Source organism: Triticum aestivum, chromosome 1B (assembly GCF_018294505.1).
Source record: "Triticum aestivum cultivar Chinese Spring chromosome 1B, IWGSC CS RefSeq v2.1, whole genome shotgun sequence".
In the NCBI taxonomy this organism is placed as follows: domain Eukaryota; kingdom Viridiplantae; phylum Streptophyta; class Magnoliopsida; order Poales; family Poaceae; genus Triticum; species Triticum aestivum.
In genome coordinates, this window is record NC_057795.1 from 219,414,917 (window position 1) to 219,426,959 (window position 12,043).

Genomic DNA, 12,043 nt, shown 5'->3' on the forward strand with positions numbered 1-12,043 from the left:
TGCATGACATTCTTTGGGCCGTCCGTGACGAAAAAAACCGTGGTAGAAGCGAGGGGGAGGAAAATTTCGGGGAGTTGCCAGTTACGGTGGGAGGTCGGGAGCCGAGCGATGCACGTTTCTCTCGTACACGTACGCGCATGTGTTCGAGGCATTGGCTTTGACTGAACCCGAGCGATTGCACTGCAGGCTACGCGTTACTGAACCCGAGCGATCGATCGATGGCTGTTAACTGAACCCGATCGAGCGATTCCTTCACTACTACTGCTAACTGAAGCCGATCGATTGGATGAACAGTGAGTGTTGCGGGGGCGGTTTGGATGAACAGGGAGCGGTGGCGTTGCCTCTAGATGAACAGGACCCCGTGATGTGGAGGGATGGATGAACAGTAGACGATGGAGGGGTGGCCGTGGAGGGGTGGTTGAAGAGGACCCCGTGGTGTGGAGGGCTGGATGAATAGTAGACGGTGGAGGGGTGCCCGAGGGGGGTGGTTGTACAGTAGCCGGTGGATTAGCGCGCGGTGGAGGCTGGATGAACAGGAGCCCGTGGAGGCTGGAGGAGGTCGACGGTATCCCGTGGAGGCTGGAGGAGGTCGACGGTGGAGATGAACAGTATCCCGTGGAGTCCCGTTTTGCGGTACACCACACCCCTCCCGATGAACAGGACCCCCGTTACGAACGTAGTGCTCCAACACAAGTCCGTTTCGTCCGTTTTGCGGTATGCCACACCCCTCCCGATCAACATGACCCCCGTTTCAACCGTAGGAGGTCCGTTTCATCCGTTTTGCGGTACGCCACACACCTCCCGATCAACAGGACCCCCGTTTCGACCATAGGAGGTCCGTTTCCTCCATTTTGCGGTACGCCACACCCCTCCCGATCAACAGGACCCCCGTTTCAACTGTAGGAGGTCCGTTTCGTCCAATTTTGTGGTACGCCATGCCTCATTTCCATCGCCTGTTCCGTCCAAGCCCTCCCGATGAACACAACCACGCATTCCGTTCCGACCCAGCCGGTTGGCTCCCACGCGTTCCGTTGCCTCCCGATGAACACGACGCATTCCGTTGCCTCCCCATGAACACGACGCATTCCGTTGCCTCCCCATGAACACGACGACGACGTTGTTTCTCCGTTCCGACCCAGCCATGTACGTATGCGCGAGTAGGCGTTCGAGACCCTTCCCGTATGTACGTACGTGGCCGTATTTTCTTTCTTGCACCCTCGCCGCTGTACGTACGTGTACATGCTACGTGCACACCTCTACTACGACACCTGCGCGCCTCTACATCCACCAGTATATATGTACGTACACGTTCGCGACCAGAATGACAATGCTACGTACGCTTCGACCAGGTGGGTCCCGACTGTCAGGCACTTCCTTGCATGCGAAGATGTAGCTGGTGGGTCCCAGTAGTCAGGGGGGCGAATCGTTTTTTTGCCCGGACGCAGTTCCTTGCGTGCGAAGATGTAGCTGGTGGGTCCCAACAGTCAGGGGGGCGAATCACTTTTTTTTCGGACGCACCTCCTTGCATGCGAAGGTGTCACTGGTGGGTCCCAGCGGTCAGGGGGGCGAATAGTTTTGTTTTTTTTGGACGCACTTCCTTGCGTGCGATGATGTAGCAGGTGGGTCCCAGCAGTCAGGGAAAATGTTTTTTTCGCAAAATACAATGGCCCGTCTGGTGGGTCCCAGCTGTCAGGTGGAGGAATCATTATTTTCCGCATAATAAGGAGGCACTTCCTTGCTGCGGCCATGGACCCAGCTGTCAGCCTCTCCACGTACAGTCCACGTCTGATGGAAGTCATTCCTTAACCACGTTGACCACACCGCGCCGAGAGCATCAGGGCGATGGACGACGGCGAGGCCTAGGAAGGGGATGTTGGGCCTGCAAGTGCACAGGTTTGTAGGACAGTAGCAAATTTCCCTCAAGTGGATGACCTAAGGTTTATCAATCCGTGGGAGGCGTAGGATGAAGATGATCTCTCTCAAACAACCCTGCAACCAAATAACAAAGAGTCTCTTGTGTCCCCAACACACCCAATACAATGGTAAATTGTATAGGTGTACTAGTTCGGCGAAGAGATGGTGATACAAGTGCAATATGGATGATAGATATAGGTTTTTGTAATCTAAAAATATAAAAACAGCAAGGTAACTAATGATAATTTAGTCATCAACCCGTGCATTCGCACGGGCTAGTTTTTATTTTGTGTAGATTTCTTGTTTTGTTTTTAATATGCATTCAGATTGCCATATATAATTTCAGAGTGTCGTTTTTTCAAAACATTAAAGCCTAGATATTAAAACTCAAACATAAATAGGTATACGTATCAGCATTTCAGTCAGTAATCTCATACTACTAAGAAATTGATATCGTATAAACCTAAGTTTGTGATATAGCTACACCTAATTCCACATTGATTTGCTACTGTGTGAATAAGAGGCCGAGATCTCAGGTGACGCATAAATTATTGTTCAAAAAGTCATAGACCAATCGAGGCCACTTTTCTAAAAAAAATTGAGCCCAGTTATTATCGTTATGTAAGCACGGTCAGATTCAAACGGATTTAAATATAAATGGAGCGATTGTGTTATATTGCTATCATAAAGTGCTCCCTCTGAATATATTTACCTCATGATTAGTAATTACCAAAAATTGGAGGGGTACCCCACCGTACCAGTACTAAGAAATAATGAAATTTGGCTCTGCAAGCGACTTGGAAACACATAAAAAGGAGAAAGAATTTTAAGAAAATTAGAGATTGAAATAGGGAGAGCATACATATCACATATACTCCCCCTGTTCTGAAATAGATGACTCAATTTTGTACTAACTTGGTACAAAATTGAGTCATCTATTTTGGAACGGAGGGAGTAGTAAATAAAATATTGCACCAATTAAAACCTATATGTAGTAAATAAAATATAAGTATATGGCAGATAAGATACATGCAATTAGAAGCAGGTTAGCTCAAAATTAATTGATGCAACAATGTAAACATTGTCACCATTCCAATCCTTTGTCGTGGTCGAGATAAACAATATGCACCCATATGTATTTAAGCACTAACGTTAAGCAAAACTAAATCTTGATCAGACATACCACGACCTTTCACTACACTATATGGATGGATATCGAGAGCAAAAGCACTGAAAATTGTGTCAAACCTCTGTTTTATCCTCACCGCTTTATGAGAAAAATAAATTCACTCATGTTGCTTGCAGACCAGGTATAATTTTCCTACTGCTGGGATCAAATAAGAAAGTAGAATCAAAGATGGACTGCTACACTCCTACTCTGTATGAAATTATGCTGCATTGATATTTATGTACATACCTGAAATCAAAATATCGAATCTGAATAGAAACACTTCCACTCCTCCTGCCTCTGTCACTACTTCAAATTAAAATACAGCCTTGCCACCATGTGATTTTTGTCTTGGCCAAGTCAGTCATTAACCACATCAACTTTCTTATTTATGCAACATGACAACTTCACTATATCGTGCAATGAACCGTATACCGTGCCACTTCTCGATGTTGTTTTTTCCCTCGGCTGCATGCTTTTCGTTGTACTTCTTCACCGCTGGTCGTGAGCCAATGACATTCAGGTCTACCTCATTAGTAGGCATCTTCTTCCCCGTCTCCAGGAGGATAACACCAATATATCTGCATGTTTGTTATTTGTTTTCACCATGCGCAATTCGATGGGGCGTGAGAGAAGACTCCGGGGAATATAGATGCAGACCTTGATCCATCAATATATCCTTGCTCTGCCAAGTCACATTACGCCATGGAGTTTTTCTATTTCTAAGTCCAGTTATAGTAAGATAACATCAGGAAGCATAGCCAAGAAATTGTTGAAATTAACAAAGAGTAATTAATGGCCTTGTCCAGTGGAGACTTACAATAACCAGCATGTGTTCCATTCTTCCGTCAGGTCAATCCAGTAGCTATCTGGCAAGCCTTGTTTTGTACTCTCTTCATGAATCAATTAATGTGCCTAAATCCTTGCAGTTCTGTCTTGCTGGAAAGCAATAGTTGAAGATTGGCTGTACGTGCGTCACTGTGGCGGAAAGAACTCCTCTCGAAGGGACGTACAATCAGGAGCTAAGCCAATATAAATTGTACATTGGAATTACTTTTGTTTATGCAAACATAATGGGATCAAAACTGGACAAAATTCTTTTCAATTGAGATATCGGCTAGGAAGCAAATAAATTAATGGCCAATAAAAAAGTGTATGCTAGTATCGTCCTCTCCTGGCTGCACATTATGCTTAACAATCCTTTTGACCACAATGCTATTTATGTCTCTGTAGCAACATCTAAGTTCCATCAACCATCGTCAGCATGAACCGGCAATTCTCTCAGAATTAACAACACTGTTGCTATTAGGAAGCTCAGCAATAAGAATGTGATGGTGGAGAATCGCCAAGTTTAGAGATGGCGGCAGAGCCGGTTGGCCACAATTGGAATTGTTAAGACATAATCGGTGTCCAAAGATAACTAACCTGAATACTTCCTCTAGCTAGGTATGACAGCCAAATCATTAGATAAAAATGTTCTAAGCTTTATATTACCTTCTTGCATTGTAAACTTGTCACATATACACGCAATTCCTGGTGGAAATATAGTAACCAATAATGATCAAAATCATGCTGGGGAATTTATTGGTTTCGCCTATTTCTGAGTTTCTGCACGGAAAACTGAAACATCCGGATTTTTTTTAAATGAGAAGCAGGAGAGGAACTATCAGATTTCTTAGGGCAAAGAATCACAGATGGAGAAATGGATGGCTACCCAGATCAACTAATTAATAAAAACATATGTACGTGCATATAGGTATTGCAGTTCTACATACCTCATACATATTATCACCCGATTCAGACCTGACCAATCATGCTCATGGATCCTTCCCATGTATGCCTACACATGCATGAACCAAATCAAAATTTCGAATTATACTGTGTATTCAACCATGTGCTGAATGCTGATGTGCAAGTTGATGTATGTGCTTCTGAACATGGTATACACAGCAATGGCTATGAACGTTGTTGGCTACCGTGAATTCATCGACGACGCCCATGAACGCCCGCAATACATGATGTCAATTGTGAACCCTAGAATAGAAAATAGATATCGCACACACGATTGGTTTCTATCTTCACATGGATAACAAATTGAGATTGGGAAAAGTGGTGCTCGGGTTGATTCCCTCGAGAGGTGGTGGAATCGAGCCAAGAAAGAACAGTGAATTACAGGGAGCGAGGGAGGAGAGGCTAGCGGTGACTATTGGATCAAAGCTAAAGGCAGGATGGAGGGGACGCGTGAGGAAAGAGAAGGCGAGGCGGCTGCTGCACGGATCAGAAGGAGATACGTATGCAGGTGGGATTTTGTTTTTCTTTATTTCTAAGAGCCCTATTAGCATACGAAGGGCTGTTTTACTTTTATTTCTGGGAGTCCAATTAGAAGACGAAGGGTTGCATTTGATTCAAGATGGGCGGTTAAATTGCTGACAGTTTGTTAAGGAACGTGGACATGTGATTTTTCTTAGTAACCCATCAATTATTACGACAGGGACGCCCCCCATTAAAAAATAGAATTATATGGTCCATTATAATTATCTGATTAATCTACGCCGAAATTACTTGGTCCCACCAGATGAACGGCTCCTAATTTCTAATTAACATGGTAATTTGTAGGGAGTCCGTAATTAGTATAAGTATAGATAGAAGTGAGCGTAAACGGTATTGCAATGATAGGAAACAAGGCATAGGGTTCATACTTTCACTAGTATAAGTTCTCTCAACAATAATAACATAGGTAGATCATATAACAATCCCTCAACATGCAACAAAGAGTCACTCCAAAGCCTATAATAGAGGAGAACAAACGAAGAGATTATGGTAGGGTATGAAACCACCTCAAAGCTATTCTTTCGGATTAATCTATTCAAGAGTTCGTACTAGAATAACACCTTAAGACACAAATCAACCAAAACCCTAATGTCACCTAGATACTCCATTGTCACCTCAAGTATCCGTGGGCATGATTATACAATATGCATCACACAATCTCAGATTCATCCAACCAACACAAAGTACTTCAAAGAGTGCCCCAAAGTTTCTACCGGAGAGTCAAGAAAACGTGTGCCAACCCCTATACATAGGTTCATGGGCGGAACCCGCAAGTTGGTCACCAAAACATACATCAAGAGGCACGTGATATACCATTGTCACCACAGATAAGCATGGCAAGACATACATCAAGTGTTCTCAAATCAAAGACTCAATCTGATAAGATAACTTCAAGAGGGAAACTCAATTCATCACAAGAGAGTAGAGGGGGGAGAAACATCATAAGATCCATCTATAATAGCAAAGCTCGTGATACATCAAGATCGTTCCATAGAGAGAACACGAGAGAGAGAGAGAGAGAGATAGAGAGAGAGATCAAACACATAGCTACTTGTACATACCCTCAGCCCCGAGGGTGAACTACTCCCTCCTCGTTATGGAGAGCGCCGTGATGATGAAGATGGCCACCGGTGATGGATTCCCCCTCTGGCAGGGTGCCAGAACGGGCTCCCGAGAGGTTTTTGGTGGCTACAGAGGCTTGCAACGGCGGAACTCCTGATCTATCTTGATATTTGATGGTTTTAGGGCATGTAGGCTTATATAGGCGAAAGAAGTCGGTCGAGAGGTGCTCGAGGGGCCCACGAGACAGGGGGCGCGCCCTATAGGGGGAGCGCGCCCTCCTATCTCGTGGTTTCCTCGAGGATCTTCTGACGTGAACTCCAAGTCTCCAGGATCATATTCTTCCAAGAAATCACGTTGCCGAAGCTTTCATTCCGTTTGGACTCCGTTTGATATTCCTTTTCTTCGAAATACTGAAACAGGCAATAAAACAACAATATGGGTTGGGCCTCCGGTTAATAGGTTAGTCCCAAAAGTAATATAAAAGTGTAAAATAAAGCCCATAATCATTCAAAACAGATAATAAAATAGCATGAATGCTTCATAAGTTATAGATACGTTGGAGACGTATCAGCATCCCCAAGCTTAATTCCTTCTCGTCCTCGAGTAGGTAAATGATAAAAGAAAGAATTTATGAAGTGTGAATGCTAGAAGGTGCACAAGTTTGATAACCGATAATTTCAATCACCATTTCTAGCATGATTATATGTCATAACAGTAGTTCATCTCATAAAACTTTTCAAGATCAAGTAACAAGGAATTCACATGTTAAAGCATAGACCATAAACTTTCTTGAAAACTAGAAAACTTCATTCTTAGTCATCAAACAATTGCAATTCATATTATTTTCAGGAATATCAAACTCCACATACTCAACTATCATATAGTCTTCTACAATTGCTAACACTCACGCAAAACTAATGGTTATGGAGTTTCAATAGGACACTGAGAAAGATAGGGGCTTATAGTGTTGCCTCCCAACGTATTCACCTTTGGGTGATGTCAACAATAATAGTTCATGCTAACTTACATCCAATTGGATATATATATCAGGATCTTCCCAGCATGAGGTGCTTGCCAAAGGATAAAATGAAAAAGGGAAAGGTGAAGATCACCTTGACTCTTGCATAAAGTAAAAGACATAAAGTAAAATATAGGCCCTTTGCAGAGGGAAGCAGAGGTTGTCATGTGCTTTTAGGGTTGGATGCACAAAATTTTAATGTGAATGAACGTCACTTTATATTGCCACTTGTATATGGACCTTTATTATTCAGTCTGTCGCTTTTATTGCTTCCATAACAAGAGATCGTATAAAGCTATTTTCTTCACACCAAAAGATCATACATATTTAGAGAGCAATTTTTATTGATTGCACCGATGACAACTTACTTGAAGGATCTTACTCAATCCATAGGTAGGTATGGTGGACTCTCATGGCAAAACTAGGTTTAAGGATATTTAGAAGCACAAGTAGTATCTCTACTTGGTGCAAGGAATTTTGGCTAGCATGAGGGGGAAAGGCAAGCATAACATGTTTGAATGATCCATGACAATATACTTTAACTGAGATGTCGGAAAACATAACCCATTACGTTGTCTTCCTTGTCCAACATCAACTCTTTAGCATGTCATACTTAATGAGTGCTCCCAACTATAAAAGATGTCTAGGATAGTATATTTATATGTGAAATCTCTCTTCCTTCAATATTCTTTCATGAATTGTTCAAATGACCAATACAACACTTGCTAACCTTCAATAAATTTACAACCTCTACTTCTCAGATGTGAAGTCATTACTCCCCATGGGATAAGCAAAAGAGACATATATAATTTCAGATTTATGACAATCAACTCATTCAAAAATTTACTCATAGGATATAAGTGAAGCACACGAGTAAATGACAAACTACTCCAAAAAGATATAAGTGAAGAACAATGAGTAGCTAAATAAATATGTAACTATGTGAAGACTCTCTCTCATTAAAGAATTTCAGATCTTGGTATTGTATTCAGACAGCAAGCAAAGCAAAACAAAATGACATTGCAAGGATAGCACAACTCATGTGAAGAAGCAAAAAACTTAGGCTCAATCGATACTAACCGATAGTGGTCGAAGAAGAAAGGTGGGATGCCTACCGGGGCACCCCCAAGCTTAGATGCTTGAGACTTCTTGAAATATTATCTTGGGGTGCCTTGGGCATCCCCAAGCTTGAACTTTTGTGTCTCCTTAATTCCTCTCATATCATGGTTTCTCTTTTTATCAAAAGCTTCATCCAAACCAAACTCAACAAGAACTCATGAGATAGGTTAGTATAAACCAATGCAAAACCTTATCATTTTCTACCGTAACAAATCACTAAAATAATTATCCAACATTGCATACTAAATTCCTCTGCATATTTAATACTCCTATCCTCAAATAGAATCATTAAACAAGCAAACATATGCAAACAATGCAAACATAACAGCAATCTGCCAAAACAGTATAGTCTGTAAAGAATGCAAGAGTATCAATACTTCCCTAACTCCAACAATTATCAAATAAAATTCCCACTGAAGTAAGTTTATCATATCTCATTATGCAAAAAGTTTCAACATTATATCATGCTCTGACTTTTCTAGGCAATTTTTTCAATAGTGGTAAACTTTCTGTTTTCAAACAGCAACATGTATACTAGCAAAATAAGCATGTCAAAGGCTATCCTTGACTTTTTTTATTGAAAATAAAGATGCAAAACATTAATCTAAATAACAGCAAGCAAATACTAACAAGAGAAAATGACGCTCCAAGCAAAACACATATCATGTAGCGAATAAAAATATAGCTCCAAGTAAAGTTACCGATGAACGAAGACGAAAGAGTGGATGCCATCCGGGGCATCCCCAAGCTTAGGCTCTTGGTTGTCCTTGAATATCTTGGGGTGCCTTGGGCATCACCAAGATTAGGCTCTTGCCACTCCTTATTCCATAGTCCATTGAATCTTTACCCAAAACTTGAAAACTCCACAACAAAAAACTCAACAGAAAACTCGTAAGCTCCGTTAGTATAAGAAAGTAAAACCGCCACTTAGGTACTCTAACGAACTCATTCTAAATTCATATTGGTGTAATATCTATTGTATTCTAACTTCCCTATGGTTCATACCCTCCAATACTACTCATAGATTCATCAAAATAAGCAAACAACAAATAGAAAAACAGAGTCAGTCAAAAACAAAACAGTCTGTAGTAATCTGTATCAAACGTATATTTCCGGAACTCCAAAACTCCTACCAAATTAGGAAGACCTAAGAAATTTGTGTAAAAATCCATAGCAAAAATAATCAGATCATAAGCACATTTCTGTGAATTAAAAAACCTAATTTACTGGGTGCAAAAGTTTCTGATTCTCAGCAGTATCAACACAACTATCACCGTAAGCTATAACAAAGGTCTTACTTGGCACTTTATTGAAACAAAAGCTATAAAACATGATTACTACAGTAGCATAATCATGTGGACACACAAAAACAGTAAGGTTAAGTATTGGGTTGTCTCCCAACAAGCAATTTTCTTTAATGCCTTTCTAGCTAGGCTTGATGATGACAATGATGCTCACATAAAAGATAAGAATTGAAACATAACGGGAGCATCATGAAGCATATGACTAGCACATTTAAGTCTAACCCAATTCCTATGCATAGGGATTTTGTGAGCAAACAACTTATGGGAACAATAATCAACAAGCATAGGAAGGCAAAACAAGCATAGCTTCAAGATTTTCAACACATAGAGAGGAAACTTGACATTATTGCAATTCCTACAAGCATATTTTCCTCCCTCATAATAATTTTCAGTAGCATCATGAATAAATTCAACAATATAACCAGCACCTGAAGCATTCTTTTCATGATCTACAAGCATAGAAATTTTACTACTCTCCACATAAGCAAAATTCTTCTCATTCGGAATAGTAGTGGGAGCAAACTCAACAAAATAATTATCATGTGAGGCATAATCCAATTGAAAACTAAAATCATGATGACAAGTTTCATGATTATCATTATTCCTAATAGCATACAAGTCATCACAATAATCATCATAGATAGCAACTTTTTTCTCATAATCAATTGGAACCTCTTCCGAAATAGTGGAATCATCACTAAATAAAGTTGACACTCTTCCAAATCCACTTTCATGTTCATCACAATAAGATTCAACATCCTCCAAAATAGTGGGATCAGTACTTCCTAAAGTTGACACTCCTCCAAACCCACTTTCATCAATATAATCATCATAAATAGGAGGCATTCTTTCATCAAAATAAATATTCTCATCAAAACTTGGGGGACTAAACATATCATATTCATCAAACATAGCTTCCCCAAGCTTGTGGCTTTGCATATCATTAGCATCATGGATATTCAAGGAATTCAAACTAACAACATTGCAATCATGCTCATCATTCAAAGATTTAGTATCAAACATTCTATAGATTTCTTCTTCTAGCACTTGAGCACAATTTTCCTTTTCATCATACTCACGAAAGATATTAAAAAGATGAAGCGTATGAGACAAACTCAATTCCATTTTTTTTGTAGTTTTCTTTTATAAAATAAACTAGTGATAAAACAAGAAACAAAAAGATTCGATTGCAAGATCTAAAGATATACCTTCAAGCACTCACCTCCCCGGCAACGGCGCCAGAAAAGAGCTTAGTTGACGGGGTGTGAGTGAGTGCCGCTTACCTAGCCTCCCCGGCAACGGCGCCGGAAAAGAGCTTGACGTCTACTACACAACCTTCTTCTTGTAGACGTTGTTGGGCCTGCAAGTGCACATGTTTGTAGGACAGTAGCAAATTTTCCTCAAGTGGATGACCTAAGGTTTATCAATCCGTGGGAGGCGTAGGCTGAAGATGGTCTCTCTCAAACAACCCTGCAGCCAAATAACAAAGAGTCTCTTGTGTCCCCAACACACCCAATACAATGGTAAATTGTATAGGTGCACTAGTTCGGCGAAGAGATGGTGATACAAGTGCAATATGGATGGTAGATATAGGTTTTTGTAATCTTAAAATATAAAAACAGCAAGGTAACTAATGATAAAAGTGAGCGTAACGGTATTGCAATGATAGGAAACAAGGCATAGGGTTCATACTTTCACTAGTGCAAGTTCTCTCAACAATAATAACATAGATAGATCATATAACAATCCCTCAACATGCAACAAAGAGTCACTCCAAAGCCACTAATAGTGGAGAACAAACGAAGAGATTATGGTAGGGTACGAAACCACCTCAAAGCTATTGTTTCGGATCAATCTATTCAACATCGTACTAGAATAACACCTTAAGACACAAATCAACCAAAACCCTAATGTCACCTAGATACTCCATTGTCACCTCAAGTATCCGTGGGCATTATTATATGATATGCATCACACAATCTTAGATTCATCCAACCAACACAAAGTACTTCAAAGAGTGCCCCAAAGTTTCTAACGGAGAGTCAAGAAAACGTGTGCCAACCCCTATGCATAGGTTCATGGGCGGAACCCGCAAGTTGGTCACCAAAACATACATCAAGAGGCACG

At 40.9% G+C, this 12,043-nt stretch overlaps 1 long non-coding RNA gene across 1 annotated transcript; it reads right to left on the reverse strand.

Annotated features, from left to right (window-relative positions):
- Positions 1 to 2,033: 2,033 nt before the first annotated feature.
- On the reverse strand, positions 2,034 to 5,365 carry LOC123089647 (uncharacterized). Its single transcript, XR_006442343.1, has 4 exons — positions 5,059 to 5,365; positions 4,858 to 4,922; positions 3,903 to 4,104; positions 2,034 to 3,804 (listed from the first exon to the last, which is right to left on the reverse strand). It is a non-coding gene; the product is annotated as an uncharacterized lncRNA (long non-coding RNA).
- Between the last annotated feature and the right edge of the window lie 6,678 nt (positions 5,366 to 12,043).